The sequence below is a fragment of the Cryptomeria japonica genome, chromosome 3 (assembly GCF_030272615.1).
Source record: "Cryptomeria japonica chromosome 3, Sugi_1.0, whole genome shotgun sequence".
Lineage (NCBI taxonomy): Eukaryota > Viridiplantae > Streptophyta > Pinopsida > Cupressales > Cupressaceae > Cryptomeria > Cryptomeria japonica.
The window spans coordinates 213852731-213872223 of NC_081407.1; positions in this window are offsets into that span (position 1 = coordinate 213852731).

A 19493-nucleotide genomic window follows, 5' to 3' on the forward strand; every position below is an offset into this window, starting at 1 on the left:
CCAAGCCCCATTATGGAATGCTTTTATCTAGATAATAGATTGCAATAGTTGGAGGAAATGTCCAGCTAAACCTATCATATGCAACCATCCCAGTGAATGGAAATGAGGTTAAATTATATAGAGAACCACGTGCCCTAAGGTTCATTGAGAAAATAGATCCTAACATGCTTAATTGCATGATTCATGTGGACCTTGACAACTTTAGAATTGAACCAATTCAACCTCAGCTAAAAAATACAGACCCTATTGTTAATGAATTGGAATCTAAATAGGAAGGCCTATGGTAGATGTACTTTGATGAAGCTTGTTCCAAAGAAGGAAATAGAGCTTTAACCAGGACTCTTTTTGGCATTGTAGATGCATTTTGTGAGTTCACAATTACTATTTTATCTCAGCAGAAGCTTGTAGTTAATGAGACTCTTTTGTGTTGAGTAGTGTGCTCTAGGCAATGTGCCTTCTTGCATGTGCAGGCCCCCATACTATGTAATATCTTTCATATGGCTAGTGAATTGATATTGTGGGTCACAAATCCCACTGTGGTTTTTCCTCTTTGAGGTTTCCCATGTATAAAATTATGTGTGTTATGGTGTTCATTCATGTGGCTAGTCTATTTACTTCATGTTATATGTTTCTTCATTTACTCATTTATATGTATATGTTATAATAAGTTAAAATCTTGTTTTACCGGTAGAACACTGATTCACCCCCCCTCTTAGTGTTCTTGGATTCCTTGTATTCCAACAAGATCTACTCCTATGCATAATAAGATGAGTCCATTTGCTACCTCAAGAAATATAAATCATGTATGTTATAACTATAATGGAATTGGGCATAGAAGTCATGAATGTAGGAATAGGAAAGTTCAGTCACATGACAGTTGGTATAGCTACTATGCTCAACATAGAAATGGATATAGAGCATATCAGAGACAAAATGTTGCATGGAATAAAAGGAGAAGAGGTTTTGTTCCTACAAGATAAGGAGGTCCATCGGTTCTAGTAGTTGGTTACAATAGCATGACCAGAAGAAGATGGTCAAACCGGTTTGACAGTAGGTCCTCCAATTATGTGTATGGCATGAATAGAGTTTGCTTCTATAACAATGCTTCTGATCATGATGCAGAATCTGTTAGAAAAAGGACCAATCAGTAGAAGAAGGTAAAACATGCTCCCAAGATAGAAAATGGGAAGAAAAGTGAAGCCATGCAGGTATGGAGGAAGAAAGAAGAGAGTAGGACCATGGACCAACATTGTGCATTCAATGCACAAGTGATATTTCCTAAGGCTTAAAGGAGATACATAACCTTAGGGGGAGTTACTCATTGATCACATTATTCACGCCCTTTGTGAAAATGAGTAGATAAAAGGATTATTTGTTGTTGGTAAGAAGGAATAAGATGAGATAGCAGGGTGTGTAGATTGCTACCTTGACTACACACCTACAAATGAGAGATGGATCACTATTGCATGTGTCAATGTATGGAAAATTTGTAATTGGGATCAGAAACAAATTTACACAAGAAGATAGGAGTTAGAGGAAGGTGCTCAGGTAGAGGATGGACTGGCGTAGGAAACCAATATGTGCAGTATGCTACCAGTTTTAATACTAACCGATATTGTAGGTTATGTAAGTCAATGAGGTCTGAGATCATTGCAATAACTTTGACAGTGTGATATGAAGAAGTGGTTATGTCTCATGTGGTATTGGAAAAGACCTGAATGACATATGATGGTCTAGTAGTTGATCATGTATACATGCATCTTTATGGGATAACCATTCTGATATGTGGCATGATAATGATATTGTGTGGCATTGTGTACACCTAGGATCATGTCATATGTTGTGGTGGAAATTGTGTAGCTAATAGATCATTAGATTGATCACATATGCATAGCTCAACTGGTATAAGGGGTAGGTTGGCTCCCATTTAGAATCTAATAGGCAAATGAAGACCTGAGATGTATGACTCAAGGGGAGCTCACAACCATGTTTTATGGTTTGTATAAGAATTTATAGACATAGGGGGAGTGAAAAAGTCTATGGTTGTATCGGTATGATTATGGTTTTGGAAGTGTTCAGGGTTGTGAGTATTTCAATGCCTATCCAACTGAAATCACAACTAGACCACCGAGAGTGTTTCTTGCAAAGAGGGAAAGTTACCTACACAAGAGAACATGCATTTGGTATCGAAAGAGATACAATTGGTATCAACGTTAGAGTCAACACTTTGTATTAGAGATTTGGGGTCAGAAGGGCTTTTACATATCAAGAGGAGATGATGCAGTTTGACCAATATGTATGTTGCATTCACTAACACATGTATCTTCAATTGGTTTAAGACTTGTATTTGCAATAAGGTTTTGGGTTGTATATATATTTGGGTGCTGAGAAATTGGTGTCAATTGGTGGTTGAGACCTCCATCTCAAGTGTTGTGAATTGAGAGGATGCAAAGTATGGTGTTAAAAGGAGGAGAAGCATCTGGTAGAGAAAAAGAGGAGAGAAACCCCAAGAGTGCCCTTTTCCATTATTGTCAAAGGGGGAGAGAGATTTTGTATTATTCTGCATAATACATGTCTAAGAGTCAAGGAATCACACAAAGGGGGAGAAAGAGAATTTGTAGCATGTCAGATACTACATGTGTTGACATCAATGCCAAAGGGGGAGATTGTTGGCATTGCATTGTCATTGATGTCAATCGGTATAGGAGAATAACTAGTATGGGAGATTGATGAGTAGGGTTGTCATTGATGCATACCATAAGTGGTGTCTTTGATGTCAACTAGCATAGAAATTCACTAGTAAGGAAGAGAGTGTCAACCAACATAATCGTCAATGGAGTCACCAGTACACAATTTTCTATTGACTTGTGTTGACATAAGGATTGGAGACCAATATTGGATAACAACTGGTAAGTGATTTGTTGCCAGTGAATTGTTGCCAACTGATAACTGGATCTATAGGGTGAGAAAATGCAAAAGTGCCAACCTATATGATGGATGGATGTGAAATAGTAGGACTCCCACCATATAAAAATGCAATCACCAAATGAGGAGATTACTAAAAGAGAGTGTGCCCAATTGGATCACATGTGCCTATTTGAAGATATACCTGCTCAAACAAGGAAGCCATATTGGTCCATTGCAAAATGCAGATGACAAGGATCCACTCCCACTAGTAACTAGAGAATTATCTCCTATTATGCATGTAATGCATCAAAGTCTTTTGAGATAAGATAGAAGAGTAGAAGGTAGGTGATTGAAGGCTCACACCGAATCAACTAGTGAAATAGTAAGTTACCTTAGGTGCAAGAGATTAGGGATGTGTACCAGATCTGCAAGGGAAGACATGATGAGTTGTTGGTACAGAGAAGGAAGGATATGTTTGTCACTTTCACAAACCAGTTGATAGGTGTTATGAATCCCACAGATACTGAGAGAGTGTGGTGAATCAGTATCTAACCGATATATAGAATTTCTTGACTTAAAACATGCAGAACATAATATAACAGTGTACCGGTATGCAAGAAATAATGCAATAAATAGAATCAAGAACATCCACATGAAAATCACACCATAACACAAGGTTTTAACGAAGAAACCCAGCCCGAAGACAACTGAGAGGGGAGGGGTGAATCAGTTGTCTAATAAATTTAAACCAAAAACCAATTAACCAACCTAATGCTTAATACTAGTAAACCAGTTAAGTGTGCCGGTAGACAGTGTTAATAGTAAATTGCTATACCTCTACTTAATCTTGCATATACCTTCACACAATTCTTTTTCACATTCCACATTCAATCTTACAAATAAGATCTTACATTTATACCATAACCTAAGACCAATTTGTGAGGCCTCACCTCGACTCAATTTGACATTCAGTGGATTTTATATTTTAGACTATTATGGATACTTTATTTTGATGCATTTTGAGACTTAGAACTTATATGATTTCAGGATATTGGATAACATTGCTATGATTTGATGATTTACTTACATGCTTTATGGGATAGAACACTACATGATTATTAGATAGGATGATATTGCAATGATAGATGTCGTTATTGAATTTGCAGGACTTTACTCTGAATATAGAACTATGATGTATGTTTAGTTTATGTGAATTGGGATGAAATTGCTTATGTGAATTTGCTTGATAAAAGATGTATTCAATCTGTGCAGATGGAAATTGTATGCAAGTGATGATGTGCATTGTTATATTATTGAATAATATTATATTTGGATATTTGGAAGTACTAATGTGTAAATTGAGATGCGCAGGAAATTTACCATGTGACCATAGAAAATTACGGAGAATCAAACCTAGACTTATGTATGTTCATGAGCCAGGGTTTGTCTATTTGGAGAGACAACACCCTGTTTGTGTTGTATTTTATTCGTATCAGTATATGCTGCATGAGTGTTATGTGTTGTTTAAATTTATTGTGTAAAAACCTCAAGAGACAATTTCATGTTTATTTTTGTAAAAGTATTTTATTAGTGTCACTTGACATGTGTGGATTTAAATTTAAATATTTTATTTTGTCTCTTGATGGGAAAGTGTTAATTATAATTAATTTTAAATAAAATAATGTGTTGTCAAAAAAGATATTTTTAGAATATAATATTTGGAGTGGTCAACTTATGTTTGACCCGAAAATAAACTTCGGGGGGGTTTAAAATGGGTTAAATGAACACCTAGGGGTAGTTTATTAGGGTTTCCTGAAGCCCATAAGGTATACCTAGGGGTTAGGGGTAATTTTAGGCAAGTTTCTATTTTATAATGATCTTTTTAACGCTTTAAAAATTGGCTTTTTTGAGTTGAGCGAAAATTGAAAATTGAAATGAAATCAAATCAAGATATTTTCTTTTGGGAAGGAAAGTCTTTTTTTGCATTTTTGCTTTCTTTCTTCCTTTTTGTTTTTTTTTGAGAATCCTGTGAGAACTCAGAGAGTGAGCTTCTTAAGGAAGATTTTTGGGAATAGCTAGGTAATCACCCACTCTCCATTTTTGGAGACAGAAGAAAATTTGGAAGAAAAATAATGTTATGGAATAGAGAAAATTGAATAAGGAAAAAAGAAAGAATTGTGGATTGGGCAGCTCTCCTTCAGATATCATTATAACCTTTGGGCAGATTAAGGTTGGTTTCAATCTTTACTTTTCATATCTTTTTCTTGTTTATTTCTGAAAGTTGTTGAATGAGAAATCTGTATTCTTGAAAATGGATGTTTGAAAATCTTTTGGTGTTTTGTTTTATGAATGAATGTGTTTTGGGAGTTTTCTCAAGATCTCTTACTCTTGGGAGAGAAGAGGATCTTGAGGGTGGTAGCAGTGACAGCCCTCGAGTGAGAGACTCTCTTTTGAGAGCGATCACAAGGGATCTTTGTGTGACCCTTGCTGCATGGCCTGTTTGTGCAATGGGGGTCATAAGGAGGGTTATAAGGCTAGAATGCCTTTGGGGGGCATAAGGATTTAGGGGTTGAGATTCTTGATATTTCATTTGTGCCATGAGGTGGCTTCTTGTTTATTACATACTTGCAGATTCTCCTCAGGGTATTTGGTCCACTACCACCCTTTGAAAATGATCACCACCAGAGTGTGGTGCTATGAAAGCCAGGTTGGGAAAGTGTCTGGAATATTTGTATGCTTTGTGTTTCTATGTGTTTGCCTGTTTGTTACCCGTCTAGGAATTGGTTCTCCGAGCTCGGCGGTGGCTACCAGTTAGCCTAGGCTGGGAGGTGAACACTCTGTGGTCATATTTGTGTTTCCATCATGCAGGAAAATACAGAAGAAAGAGAATAGGAACCATGAAAGAGATACAGAAGATTGTTTTTGAAGATACTTGAATTCAGTTGCAGATGTTTGTTTACAAAGTTGTTATAGAAATATGCCTCAATCATAGAAAAGAGAAGCAAGTTGTAATTTGTGGAAGTAGACTTGAAGTCTTATTGTTGTGACTATTCAGAGAAAGCATTCTGTAAATTTGTAGAATATCTGAGAGATGTTTTTAAAAAAAAAAAAAGGAAAAGCTTGTTATTTCTAGTTCTAGTATATTTGAAAAAGAAAAGTTAATTAGTGATGCATGCAAAACTTCTTGTATTATGGAAGAAATAAAAGGTCTGTTTTCATTTAGATTTTACCTGTATTTTTAATTGAGACAAATTAGAAGTTTATTTAAGCTGAAAGCTTTTAAGTATTTTAAATGGAAAAAAGTTGTTTTATGTGAATATTTTATTAAAAAAAAAATATAAATGGATTTCTTTATTTCCAGAAAAAGTATAATGTATCTTTGTAAAATACTTTAAATTGTATTTTTGTTAACATTGATTTAAAAGCTTGTTTTATAGATGAATTTAAATATATATATATATATATATATATATATATATATATATATATATATATATATATATATATATATATATGATTAAACTTAATGTTATCTTTTCCTTTATTATATTAGTTTAGAATTTTGTATGTAAAATTCTCTTTTAAAAAAATATATATAAATTTTATTTTGAATTAAATTTCATCTTTTTAAACTATGATTATAAAAGTTATGCAAATATAAATATATACATATATATATATATATTTTTATATAGTATATTTTAAAAAAAAAAAAATTAAAAAAAAATAAGTTTGGGTCCCCGCAGACTGCACTGTGTGTACGCACAGTGGACGACCGCGCGGTGCCCACTGTGTGCACACACAGTGGAGCCGCTTGCGGCTCCCACTGTGTGGGCACACAGTGGACGGCCACGGCCGCCACTGTGTGGCAACATAGTGGTGCCGCCAGCGGCGCCCACTGTGTGGGCACACAGTGGTGCCGCGGCGCCCACTGTGCGCTCACACAGTGGCGCGCGCACAGCCAAACATGCCTCCCAACCTCTGTGACCTGCAACTTTGTGTTCGTGGCCACCCGTAGGGTCTTCGGCCCAGTGAGAGACTATAACTGTTAAAAAAAAATTTGGTTAAACCCTAGCCCGAAAGGGGCTAGGGCAGTTTAGCTTTTAAAATAAAAAAAATAATATGTTATTTGGTTTAGAAAATGTTTATATAAGAAATTAGAACCCTAATTAGGGTTGAGGGAATTAAGAAATAATATTTAGGAAGTTACAATGGGTTTTGAGGCTAGAATTAAAATATTAATATATAAGTAAGATATATATAAATATATATGTTTCCATATATATGTATATATATGTTTTTTTGAGTTTTTGAAATATGAAATTAAATTATAAATATATAAAATATATGCATATTCAATATGTATATATGTATATTTTATATGTTCACGATATTGATTTGGGATAAATTATAAAGGGAAAATTAACTAAATTTGCTAAGACTGTATAGTCATAATGGAGGATAAATTAAAATATCTCTCCTAATACTTTTAGTTTGATTAATTTAATAAAACTATTAACTAAATATCTTTTGGAGATAGAATCTAAACCAGTAGGTTTTCCGCAATTAAAATATAACAAATTATCGAAGCTTAGTTCGTTTCGGAATTAGCCGAAATTTAATAATGAAATTTTCTTTAACGCTTGTCGCAAGAGTGTACTTGTTAATTAAATTAGTATCTTTTAAAAAAAAAATTGTTCCGTTTTTGCCCTAAATTTTGGGCATGACATTTTGGTATCAGAGCAAGGTTTCCACACTAGGACCCTTACTCACTTACGTTTCGCCTTAGAATATTTTAAATTATTTTGTTAATGGAATTCTGAATTTAAATAAATTTAATTCTAAAAGAAATAAATTAATTGTCTTGTCTTATATCCTCTTAGGATGCCTCCGTTGACGCGACAAGCTCGCAAGCGCGGACGGGGTCCTAGACGTGAGCGCATAGCACGCGATGAGGAAGAGAGGGAGGCATCGGTTCCAGAGGAGAACCCAGGAGCACCTCCTGAACAGCCAAATGAACCTAACCGTGACCTTCTAGCAGCCATTCAGAAACTTATTGGCATTGTTTAGGAAAGGATTCCAGCAGAGAACCCTCCGGTTAGGAGTCATGACTCTGGGAGTCATAGATCTATTGATAGAGAACGAAGCAGGAGCCCAGCTCTGATTCCTGTAGAGAGCCAGGGTGGTAATGAGCCAGAGTCAGTGCATATGCCAGGACCACCTCCTGCGGTGGAACCAGTTTATTTTGAGAGAGGTCGTCGAGATCCAGGGGATCTCATCAGGGAGGTCATGCGCCTCCAACCACCATCCTTCGGAGGTTCTACAGATGGAGTAGAGGCCGAGGCATGGCTTCTGAGTCTGGAGAGGTGCTTTGCGTTGCGTTCTTATGAGAGCAACTTGAAAGCACGTGTTTCAGTTCATCTTCTGAGAGGGACAACCTCCACCTGGTGGAGACAGGAAGAGTACAAATGCGGATTAGTACCTGATACACTCACTTGGGAGATATTCACCGAGAGGTTCCATGAGAGGTACCTATCAGAGCACTTCAGGCAGCGTCGTATAGACGAATTTCATGATCTCCAACAAAAAGGCTTGTCAGTAACCCAGTATGAGAGTAAATTCTTTGAGTTGTTGCCATATGTAGATTATCTAAAGGATGAGAAACTTCTTGTAAACCGCTTCATCAGGGGATTGAACGCCGGAATAGCCGGGCCTGTTAGGATGTCCGCTCCAGAGAGCCTTCGGGTTGCTGTAGAGAAGGCACTGATTGCTGAGGAAATTCAGGTTAGACCACAGGACAATAGGGATCGGTATCAGAACCGAAATCCCGCACCTCAGACTTATGGATTCCAGAAACCACATTGGAAAGGGAACAACCGAAATTCTCAGGGGTTCTCCAAACCCCCTCCTCCACAACAGACACCACCGAACCAGAAACAGAAGCCTCCACAGTATCAGTAGGGCTCCAAGCCCAAGCAGTGGCAGACTCAGGGACAGAAACGTGATCAGAGAGCACAGGGGCAGTACACACAGCCGACGGGGACTCAGCAGTCCTCCAGGAGTGGGTACAACGGATCCAGTAGGACAGGAGGTCAGGGTTTTTCTAGGCCTCAGGGTGCCCAGTTCCAGGCATGGGGTGCTTGCTTTACTTGTGGAGCCATGGGGCACTTGGCGAGGGATTGCCCTCAAGGACAGGTAGCAGGGAGTCAGCGGATGGCCGCTTTAGAGCCGACAGTTGGTGATATGGGCAGGTCCCATAGAGTATTCGCAGCGGTTGACAACCGCCAGGCTGATCATCAGGCCACGATTATCGAATCTTCAGGTATAATCAGAGGTAACAATGTATCTATTTTGTTTGATTCAGGAGCTACTGACTCCTTTATATCTCCATTGGTTGTGGAGCGTTGTGGGCTAGTGGCAACTAGGCAGGGTGTCAGTTGGGAAGTGGAATTAGCTTCAGGGGCTAGAGTGTCAGTGGAATCAGAGGTTAGGGCATGCCAGTTGCAGATTGGCAAGACCACCACTGTAGTAGACCTTAGAGTGACTCCACTTGGATCTTATGGAATCGTACTTGGCATGGATTGGCTTTATGCCCATAGAGCCAAGATGGATTTCCGCCTGAAAAAGATCGAGTGTGAGGATGATCATGGTTCGTCCATAGTTATCACCGGGATTCAGAGGCCCGTGTCTCTTCGTATGATCTCCGCAATGCAGCTCAAGCGGAGCATGCGGAAGGGATGTCAGCTTTTTGCTATTACTATCAGTGATAGAGGAGAAGAGGAGGAAAAAGAAACATCGCTCGATGACCATCCTATCCTTCAGGGATATTCAGATGTATTTCCTTCAGAGTTACCGGGAATGCCTCCCCGCAGAGAGATTGATTTTCATATAGACCTAGTACCAGGAGTCAAGCCAGTTTCCAGAGCACCTTATAGAATGACCACAAATGAGCTTAATGAACTTAAAATTCAGCTTGAGGAACTTCTTGAGAAGGGTCATATCCGTCCTAGCGTATCCCCGTGGGGTGCACCAGTTATCTTCGTTAAGAAGAAGGATGGATCTCTCCGATTGTGTATGGATTATCGGCAGCTAAATAAAGTAACCATCAAGAACCGATATCCTTTGCCTAGAATTGATGATTTATTTGACCAACTTCAGGGTGCCAAAGTCTTTTCCAAAATAGATCTGAAGTCAGGATACCATCAGTTGAGAATAGTGGAAAGTGATATCCACAAGACCGCATTTCGCACTAGATATGGTCACTATGAGTTTACCGTAGTCCCCTTTGGACTTACGAATGCCCCAGCAGTTTTTATGAGTCTCATGAATGGGGTGTTCCGTACCTTTCTGGACCGTTTTGTTATTGTGTTCCTCGATGATATATTGATATATTCTCGGGATGAGAAGGAGCATGAGGAGCACCTGAAACAGGTATTGCAGTGTTTGCGGGATAACCAGTTGTTTGGCAGCCTATCGAAGTGTGCTTTCTTTCGGTCTAAGGTCAAGTACCTTGGACACGTTATTTCCGGTGATGGGATCTTAGTTGACCCATCAAAGATTAGGGCTATTATGGATTGGCCAGCGCCTACCAGTGTGACAGAGGTCAGGAGTTTCATGGGTTTAGCAGGATATTACCGATGTTTTTTCGAAGGTTTCTCCAGAGTCGCACACCCTATTACCTCTCTTCAGTGTAAAGGGAAGAAATTTGAGTGGACACAGAAGTGCGAGAAGGCCTTTCAGGAACTCAAGAAGGCACTTACTAGCGCTCCTATCCTTGTTGTACCAGATCCTTCAGCTGATTTCATGGTTTGTACAGATGCTTCCTTAGAGGGTTTAGGGGCAGTTCTTATGCAAGGTGGTAGGGCCATAGCTTTCGAGTCTAGGAAACTTAAGACTCATGAACTTAATTATCCCACTCACGACCTTGAGCTCGTAGCAGTAGTGCATGCACTTGTGAGGTGGAGACACTTCCTTTTAGGTCATCACTTCGAGTTGCATTCAGATCATCAGAGTCTTCAGTACATCTTCACTCAGTCGAACCTTAATGCACGTCAGAGGAGATGGATGGAGTTTTTGTGCGAATATGATTTTGACGTTCACTACATCAAGGGAAAGGAAAATGTAGTTGCAGATGCCTTGAGTAGGAGACGTCATGAGGTTTACACCATATCCATGGGCACAGACTTGAGGGACCGTATACTTCGGCACTTGTCAGAGGATGGATGGTATGCAGAAGTTTGTCAGGTATTACGTTCTCAGGATACTCTAGAAGGGAAATATGTGGATTATTCTTTGGAGACCGATGGACTATTACACCACAGAGGGCGCATTTATATACCTTTCTCCGGAGGGTTGCGAGAGTTCATTGTCTCGGAAGCTCATAGAGCTCCTTATGCAGCACATCCCGGGGTTAAGAAGTTGCATGCAGACTTGAGGCAGTTGTATCATTGGCCAGGAATGCGGCAGCTCATTGCTGAGATAGTAGCTCGGTGTCTCGAGTGTCAGAGGGTAAAGGCGGAGCACCGCCATCCAGGTGGGTTGCTTCAGTCTCATGCTATACCAGAGTGGAAGTGGGATACTATATCCATGGATTTCATCATTGGTCTCCCTATGTCTTCTCGTCGCCATGATGCTATCTTGGTGATAGTTGACAAGCTGACCAAAGTAGCTCACTTTTCACCAGTTCGTACTACATTCACAGCTCCTGCAGTAGCACAGGTGTTCTTGCGAGACATTGTTAGACTACATGGCGTACCCTGCAAGATTATTTCTGACAGGGATTCTCTTTGCACTTCTACCTTTTGGAAGTCATTACAGGTAGCTATGGGCACTAAGCTCAATTTCAGTACAGCCTATCACCCGGAGATAGATGGTCAGACAGAGAGAGTCAATCAGGTGTTAGAGGATATGCTTCGTATGTACGTCATGGATCATCAGACTCGGTGGGAGGAGTATCTTCCCTTAGTGGAGTTTGCCTATAACAATGGGCATCACACTTCTTTGGGGATGCCACCCTACCAGGCATTATATGGCAGGCCTTGCAGGACACCCTTGAGTTGGGATCGCATAGAGGATAGAGTTGCTATTGGTCCTGAGTTAGTTCGGGATATGGAACAGCAGGTGGATTTGATTAGGCAGCGTCTCAGAGAGGCTCAGGATAGACAGAAGAAGTATGCCGATGCAAAGAGGATTGATCGTAGTTACTTGGTTGGAGACAGAGTTTTCTTGAGAGTGCAACCGCATAAGAGTCCGATCCATTACGGAAAGGGTTCTAAGCTCGCACCTCGCTTTGTAGGACCTTTTGAGATTCTGGAGAGGATAGGCCCAGTTGCCTACCATTTAGCTTTGCCACCTAGTTTGTCACGCATCCACGATGTGTTTCATTTTTCAGTTTTGAGAAAATATATCTATGATGAGTCTCACCTTTTAGATTGGGATGACTTGCAGGTGGAGTCGGATGGGCAGCTAGCTTTGGAGCCCATTCGCATTTTGGCACACCGGACATTGGCCCTTCGAGGTTGAGAGCTGGACCAGGTTAGGGTCCAGTGGGATTGTTATGATGAGGTTACGGCTTCATGGGAGGACGTAGCACGTATGAGATCAGAGTACCCTCACCACTTTGATGAACTCCAGGAGGAAGTTCATGCCTAGAGGGGGAGGATGTGAGGCCTCACCTCGACTCAGTTTGACATTCAGTGGATTTTATATTTTAGACTATTATGGATACTTTATTTTGATGCATTTTGAGACTTAGAACTTATATGATTTCAGGATATTGGATAACATTGCTATGATTTGATGATTTACTTACATGCTTTATGGGATAGAACACTACATGATTATTAGATAGGATGATATTGCAATGATAGATGTCATTATTGAATTTGCAGGACTTTACTCTGAATATAGAACTATGATGTATGTTTAGTTTATGTGAATTGGGATGAAATTGCTTATGTGAATTTGCTTTATAAAAGATGTATTCAATCTGTGCAGATGGAAATTGTATGCAAGTGATGATGCGCATTGTTATATTATTGAATAATATTATATTTGGATATTTGGAAGTACTAATGTGTAAATTGAGATGCGCAGGAAATTTACCATGTGACCATGGAAAATTACGGAGAATCAAACCTAGACTTATGTATGTTCGTAAGCCAGGGTTTGTCTATTTGGAGAGACAACACCCCGTTTGTGTTGTATTTTATTCGTATCAGTATATGTTGCATGAGTGTTATGTGTTGTTTAAATTTATTGTGTAAAAACCTCAAGAGACAATTTCATGTTTATTTTTGTAAAAATATTTTATTAGTGTCACTTGACACATGTGTGGATTTAAATTTAAATATTTTATTTTGTCTCTTGATGGGAAAGTGTTAATTATAATTAATTTTAAATAAAATAATGTGTTGTCAAAAAAGATATTTTTAGAATATAATATTTAGAGTGGTCAACTTATGTTTGACCCGAAAATAAACTTCAGGGGGGTTTAAAATGGGTTAAACGAACACCTAGGGGTAGTTTATTAGGGTTTCCTGAAGCCCATAAGGTATACCTAGGGGTTAGGGGTAATTTTAGGCAAGTTTCTACTTTATAATGATCTTTTTAACGCTTTAAAAATTGGCTTTTTTGAGTTGAGCGAAAATTGAAAATTGAAATGAAATGAAATCAAATCAAGATATTTCCTTTTGGGAAGGAAAGTCTTTTTTTGCATTTTTGCTTTCTTTCTTCTTTTTTGTTTTTTTTTGAGAATCCTGTGAGAACTCAGAGAGTGAGCTTCTTAAGGAAGATTTTTGGGAATAGCTGGGTAATCACCCACTCTCCATTTTTGGAGACAGAAGAAAATTTGGAAGAAAAATAATGTTATGGAATAGAGAAAATTGAATAAGGAAAAAAGAAAGAATTGTGGATTGGGCAGCTCTTCTTCAGATATCATTATAACCTTTGGGCAGATTAAGGTTGGTTTCAATCTTTACTTTTAATGTCTTTTTCTTGTTTATTTCTGAAAGTTGTTGAATGAGAAATCTGTATTCTTGAAAATGGATGTTTGAAAATCTTTTGGTGTTTTGTTTTATGAATGAATGTGTTTTGGGAGTTTTCTCAAGATCTCTTACTCTTGGGAGAGAAGAGGATCTTGAGGGTGGTAGCAGTGACAGCCCTCGAGTGAGAGACTCTCTTTTGAGAGCGATCACAAGGGATCTTTGTGTGACCCTTGTTGCATGGCATGTTTGTGCAATGGGGGTCATAAGGAGGGTTATAAGGCTAGAATGCCTTTGGGGGGCATAAGGATTTAGGGGTTGAGATTCTTGATATTTAATTTGTGCCATGAGGTGGCTTCTTGTTTATTACATACTTGCAGATTCTCCTCAGGGTATTTGGTCCACTACCACCCTTTGAAAATGATCACCACCAGAGTGTGGTGCTATGAAAGCCAGGTTGGGAAAGTGTCTGGAATATTTGTATGCTTTGTGTTTCTATGTGTTTGCCTGTTTGTTACCCATCTAGGAATTGGTTCTCCGAGCTCGGCGGTGGCTACCAGTTAGCCTAGGCTGGGAGGTGAGCACTCTGTGGTCATATTTGTGTTTCCATTATGCAGGAAAATACAGAAGAAAGAGAATAGGAACCATGAAAGAGATACAGAAGATTGTTTTTGAAGATACTTGAATTCAGTTGCAGATGTTTGTTTACAAAGTTGTTATAGAAATATGCCTCAATCATAGAAAGGAGAAGCAAGTTGTAATTTGTGGAAGTAGACTTGAAGTCTTATTGTTGTGACTATTCAGAGAAAGCATTCTGTAAATTTGTAGAATATCTTAGAGATATTTTTTTTTTTAAAAAAAGGAAAAACTTGTTATTTCTACTTCTAGCATATTTGAAAAAGAAAAGTTAATTAGTGATGCATGCAAAACTTCTTGTATTATGGAAGAAATAAAAGGTCTATTTTCATTTAGATTTTACCTGTATTTTTAATTGAGACAAATTAGAAGTTTATTTAAGCTGAAAGCTTTTAAGTATTTTAAATGGAAAAAAGTTGTTTTATGTGAATATTTTATTAAAAAAAAAATATAAATGGATTTCTTTATTTCCAGAAAAAGTATAATGTATCTTTGTAAAATACTTTAAATTGTATTTTTGTTAACATTGATTTAAAAGCTTGTTTTATAGATGAATTTAAATAAATAAATAAATATATATATATATATATATATATATATATATATATATATATATATATATATATATATATATATATTTTTGATTAAACTTAATGTTATCTTTTCCTTTATTATATTAGTTTAGAATTTTGTATGTAAAATTCTCTTTTAAAAAAAAATATATAAATTTTATTTTGAATTAAATTTCATCTTTTTAAACTATGATTATAAAAGTTATGCAAATATAAATATATACATATATATATATATATATAAATATATATATTTATATACATATATATATATATATATATATATTTATATAGTATATATATATATTTTTTTTAAATTAAAAAAAAATAAGTTTGGGTCCCCGCAGACTCCACTGTGTGTACGCACAATGGACGACCGCGCGGCGCCCACTGTGTGCACACACAGTGGAGCCGCTTGCGGCTCCCACTGTGTGGGCACACAGTGGATGGCCATGGCCGCCACTGTGTGGCCACACAGTGGTGCCGCCAGTGGCGCCCACTGTGTGGGCACACAGTGGTGCCGCGGTGCCCACTGTGCGCTCACACAGTGGCACGCGCATGGCCAAACATGCCTCCCAACCTCTGTGACCTGCAACTTTGTGTTCATGGCCGCCCGTAGGGTCTTCGGCCCAGCGAGAGACTATAACTGTTAAAAAAAAATTTGGTTAAACCCTAGCCCGAAAGGGGCTAGGGCAGTTTAGCTTTTAAAATAAAAAAAATAATATGTTATTTGGTTTAGAAAATGTTTATATAAGAAATTAGAACCCTAATTAGGGTTGAGGGAATTAAGAAATAATATTTAGGAAGTTACAATGGGTTTTGAGGTTAGAATTAAAATATTAATATATAAGTAAGATATATATAAATATATATGTTTCCATATATATGTATATGGGAATATATATATGTATATATATGTTTTTTTGAGTTTTTGAAATAAGAAATTAAATTATAAATATATTAAATATATGCATATTCAATATGTATATATGTATATTTTATATGTTCACTATATTGATTTGAGATAAATTATAAAGGGAAAATTAACTAAATTTGCTAAGACTGTATAGTCATAATGGAGGATAAATTAAAATATCTCTCCTAATACTTTTAGTTTGATTAATTTAATAAAACTATTAACTAAATATCTCTTGGAGATAGAATCTAAACTAGTAGGTTTTCCGCAATTAAAATATAACAAATTATCGAAGCTTAGTTCGTTTCGGAATTAGCCGAAATTTAATAATGAAATTTTCTTTAACGCTTGTCGCAAGAGTGTACTTGTTAATTAAATTAGTATCTTTTAAAAAAAAAATTGTTCCATTTTTGCCCTAAATTTTGGGCATGACACAATTTTAGTAGGTCGGCTCTACAAGATATTACAATAAAAAATATTTTACATACAATATAATATCCGATGTAATAACCGATTAAAGATCTCGGCTTAATGCATTTACAACAATAATAAATCATCTCCATAGCGTGCCATGCTGATCTAGAAAAGATAAACCTGTCGGTGTAACCCTAGATAACCCTGGACCTATTTGCCGGTAAAAGCAAATATGCAAGTATGAATATACCAATGATTAATTCTTCAAAACAAAGGGTCCATACGATGTATTCAACATTACCAAGTGTCTTCCATATCATTCCAAGTGCCGGTGAATATTATATCCTACTAGTGAACCATATACCAGTAAATGTGCAATAGTTACTTGCTTGCCAGTGAATGTTGTTGGATTTCCAAAGTGCTAGTGTTTCAGTAGGTGTTGACATCAATGACAAAACCATACCAAAATACCAACAATCTCCCCCTTTGGCATTGATGGCAACACAAGATGGAAAAACCAACAATCTCCTTTAAACAACAATTTCTCCCCCTGGGAGCAACATGTGTTTATCCATAGATTAATCTTTAATACCAATCTCTTCTCAAAAGATAATGTGTTTTTCCATATATATCTCTACCCCTTTGACATCAAATGCCAAAGTTACAAAAATCAAGTTCATACAAAATACCAATCAATTCAATATACAAACTACTCCCCCTGAGAAGTAGCTTCCTCATCAAAGATTGGAGTAAAAGATTTGTCTTTCAATTCTGTCGGTTGATGACAATCATCAACTATCTAAGTCTCTACTGGTGGTGGTATGACTCCAAGTTGATCTCTGAGATATTCAAAGGTCTCCTTAGGAAAAGGTTTTGTGAAAATATCTGCAAGCTATTCTTTAGTATTCACATATACTAGTTTTATCTCTTTTTCTTCAACTTTTTCCCTTAGAAAATTCAGTTTGATAGAAACATGTTTTGTTTTAGAATGTAATACCGGATTCTTAGATATATCAGTTACTACATTGTTATCACAATATATAGTAATAGGTTCCTTGCATTTTACCTTTATGTCTTATAACATTTGCTTAAGCCATAGTACTTGTGTACAGTTAGTTGTTGTTGCAACATATTCTGATTCGGCTATTGATAAAGATGTACAACTCTGTTTCTTATTCAACCAAGAAACTAATCTTTTTCCAAGAAAGAATGCTCCTCCAGTGGTTTTTTTTCTATCATCCACATCTCCTGCCCAATTTGCATCTGTGTATGCACATAGGTCAAAATTTTCATCTCTAGGATACCATAATCCAAGATTTGTTGTGCCTTGTAAGTACCGAAAAATCCTTTTTACTATTGATTCATGATTTTCCCTAGGATTACTTTGAAATCTAGAAACAATACATACTGCATTCATAATATCAGGCCTGGTTTGTGTCAAATACAGTAAACCTCCTATCATAGATTTGTATCTAGTTGGATTAACATGTGTAGATTCCCTTTGAGATAATTTGTCATTTGTAGTCATAGGTGTGCTTACCGATTTAGAGTTCTCCATCTCAAATTTATTTAGCAATTCTTTCAAGTACTTGGATTGACTAAAAAATATACCTTTATCAGTCTGTGAAATCTGCAATCCTAAAAAGAATTTTATTTCTCCAATCATAAACATTTCAAATTCTTGCTGCATTTTAATAGAAAATTCCTTACATAATCCATCTTCTCCTCCAAAGATTATATCATCAACAAATACTTCAATAATCAAGATATCATCATTAGTTATTTTGTAATATAAATTGCTATCTGCATTTCCTTTAGTAAAACCAATCTTTAAAAGATACTTATCCAACCTTGCATACGAAGCTCTTGGGGCTTGTTTTAATCCATACAGATCTTTTCTTAACTTGCAAACCATATCATTGTCATCTGTCAAAGAAAATCCATTAGGTTGTTCAATATATACTTCCTCTTCAAGATCTCCATTCAAAAATGCACATTTAATATCCATTTGATAAACTTTGTAGTCCTTGTGAGCTGCGAAAGCCAAGAATAATCTGACTGCCTTAATTCTGGCTACCGGTGCAAAGGTTTCATTGTAATCAACTCCTTCTTTCTGAGAATATCCCTTGCATACTAGTCTTGCTTTATTTCTAACAACCTTACCATCTTCATTAAGTTTGTTTCTAAATACCCATTTGGTTCCAATTACATTTTTATCTTTAGGCCAGGGAACTAATGTCCAAGTATTATTTTTCTCAATTTGTCCTAATTCTTCTTCCATAGCTTTAATCCAAAATTTATCTTCACATGCCTCATTGATAGATGATGGTTCAATTTGAGAAATAAGACATACCTCTTCATTTTCCAATCTTCCTCTTGTCATAACTCCTTTAAATTTGTTTCCAATTATCTGATCTTCAGAATGATTCAATCTTACATACCAGGGTGTCTTAGTTTGTTGTTGTTCTTCGATTATTGTGGAATCCTCTGATGATACCGGGGTAACTGGATCTTCATTATGTACCAGTGGATTTAGTATAGGTTCATTTGTCACAATTTCTATTATCGGTTCAGAGTTTATATACCTTGAAGTTCCTCAGAATTGTTCATCAATCTTTACATTTGTACTCTCAACAATTTTCTACAATCTCTTATTAAAACATCTATATGCCTTGCTCTTAGATGAATAACCAAGAAATATTCCTTCATCACTTCTAGGATCAAATTTTCCAATATACTCATCTCTTCTAATATAAGATTTACTTCCAAAAATTCACCATGTACCCTGCTTAAGACTATCCGTATCACATCCTTAGGGAATTCAGGAATGCTAAAGATCTCTGTAAATCCTAGGGTCTTAATGATCTTGTGTTCATCTTTTACATTTCCAGTTTAATCACATATCATAGTTTTAAACATGGTTTTAATCTCTTCATCTCCTAGTTCCTCAATGTTGCAGTGGATGTACATTCTAGGGTCTTCAGCATAAACAACTCCCTTAGGAATTTGAGAAAAAGCACCTAAGGTATCATCTTTCTTTGCTACCTTGGGAACTAACTGAAATAC